A 2,500-nucleotide genomic window follows, 5' to 3' on the forward strand; every position below is an offset into this window, starting at 1 on the left:
GCACTTGAATTGATACAAATGCTAATACGCATGAATAAAAAAAAAGGAAAGTGTGAGAGTAAGGCGTGTCACCGAGAGAAGTTATCCGGTAATGAAAAACCAAGGGACTATTGGTTGAAAATAATAATTTGATACTTTAAAGAACGAAGAACTCTTCAATATTTTTCTATTCTTCTATGTTTGCCTTGCAGCCATCAGGTGATTTCATTCAGCTGAAATAATAGCCCATCTCCTTCCCCCAGAGCTAAAACCATAATTCACGACAAACTGTTGAAGAATCGAAAATATAAATAGATTTTGATTACCATGTCATATACTTCGAGGTACATTTTGAGTATCCAGTTTAGGGACAGACTGCACTGACTATTATTTCCCCCAGCTGTATGAACACACACAGTATAAGTCAAAGTTCCAGATATACATAAGCTTAATGCACATTATCATCGAAGGTCAACTATGAGATGACAAATAGGCTTATATAAAGTAACCATCTTCATTTGATTTGAAGACACTTATTCCGTAGTAATAAAATTCTATCTCAACACGTCCTTTTTTCAGCTTAGGAGCCCCTGCACCAACAGTAACCTTACCTTACCTTACCTTACCTTACCTTACCTTACCTTACCTTACCTTACTTTACCTTACCTTACCTTACCTTCCATAGCTTAACCTAACCTAACCTAGCCTAGCCTAACCTAACCTAACCTAGCCTAACCTAACCTAACCTAGCCTAACCTAATCTAACCTAACCTAACCTAACCTAGCCTAACCTAACCTAACCTAACCTAACCTAACCTAAACTAACCTAACCTAACCTAACCTAACCTAACCTAACCTAACCTAGCCTAGCCTAACCTAATCTAACCTAACCTAACCTAACCTAACCTAACCTAACCTAACCTAACCTAACCTAACCTAACCTAACCTAACCTAGCCTAAGCTAACCTAGCTTAACCTAACCTATCCTAACCTAACCTAATGTAACCTAACTTGACCTAACTTAACCTAACCTAACCTAGCCTAACCTAACCTAACTTAGCTTAACCTAACCTAACCTAACCTAACCTAACCTAATGTAACCTAACTTGACCTAATTTAACCTATCCTAACCTAACCTAACCTAACCTAACCTAACCTAACCTAACCTAACCTAACCTAACCTAACCTAACCTAACCTAACCTAACCTAACCTAACCTAACCTAACCTAACTTAACTTAACCTAATCTAACCAAACTTTTTCGCCACATTGTCAAAAATCAGCATGGCACGATGGAAGGGGCACTATATATCAGTAGTTTGGCACAGGGCTCCTAAGGAAAGAATTCCAAATTTGCACTTTTATGAACACGCAAGAGGCTAGAAACTTGTCACAGTCAGTAGCATTATATTGTTGGAACATATGGCTCTAGATAACATACGAGCAAAGTAAAAAAAATATTGTTTTTCATATTCAAATACATGCCGTATGCATTCTGACATTACCCTTCTTGTTCAGTAATGCAACATTAAACAAACGCTACTTTGTATAATGATATCTTGGGTTACATAAAAATCAGAAGCACGGTATATTCAAATGATGTAGCATTCAAAGTACTAGCTGTGACCAGCTTTCTGACACTTCTGCACGAAGGCAGAGTCCTTGAATTACATGGAGTTGGATGTATGTAACCATTTTAAGAAAACTCAAAACTGTTTCAGGTTTCCAAATGCAAAGAGGAGACAAGCAAATGGAATAACAAGAAGTTTGAAATAAGAATAAGTGTGTGATTTTATCAAGATCAGAAACAAGTTAATTTAGAGTGTTGTAAATAAAATGACACACAAAATAGTGTTTAGTACCTAGATGCGTTCAAATTTAGCATCCACTCTAGAGATATGAACTGCGTAATCAAAATAGAAGAAAGTTAGAGCGGGTTCAATTCTTACGATTAATTTGGTTGTATGACTTGGGACTCTGTATGATCTTTCATTTGGTAAATAAGATATCAAACAGTTCGAACACTCGAACAGCTATTACGGGTATGTCTTTCTCAAGAGCAATAAAGACCTCTACGTTTCCCTTCCCTCGGATATCTACACCTGTCGGTAGAATTTCATGAAAATATATCTTTATTTCATTCCACTAACTTAGATTATGGTCTATGGCAGAGGTCCTTAACCTATAAGACATGGAACATTGAAGAATTGCAGGAAGTTCCAAAATGAATCACAAAATTAAAACTAGTGCCATTTTATTTACTGTTGATGTGATCTCCAGAAGGGCTCAACAACAACAATAATTATAGTGGACATAAGAAATAAGTTGATGACTCCTGGTTTATGCTGTGTGGTGGGTTTCATTTCACTTCTCCCTCTTGAATCTCCAACGACTTTTGGGGACTGTTATTTGTTGTAACTTTTGCCCTGACAAGGAGAACAAAGGTAACGAAGTTATATAGGCCTATTGACAAAAAAAAAAAAATCACTCTTCTTGTGGGTGCTAAGCCCTGCGCTATTGAA

Source organism: Oratosquilla oratoria, chromosome 17 (assembly GCF_046742065.1).
Source record: "Oratosquilla oratoria isolate Oo_2021 chromosome 17, ASM4674206v1, whole genome shotgun sequence".
NCBI classification, from domain to species: Eukaryota; Metazoa; Arthropoda; class Malacostraca; order Stomatopoda; family Squillidae; genus Oratosquilla; species Oratosquilla oratoria.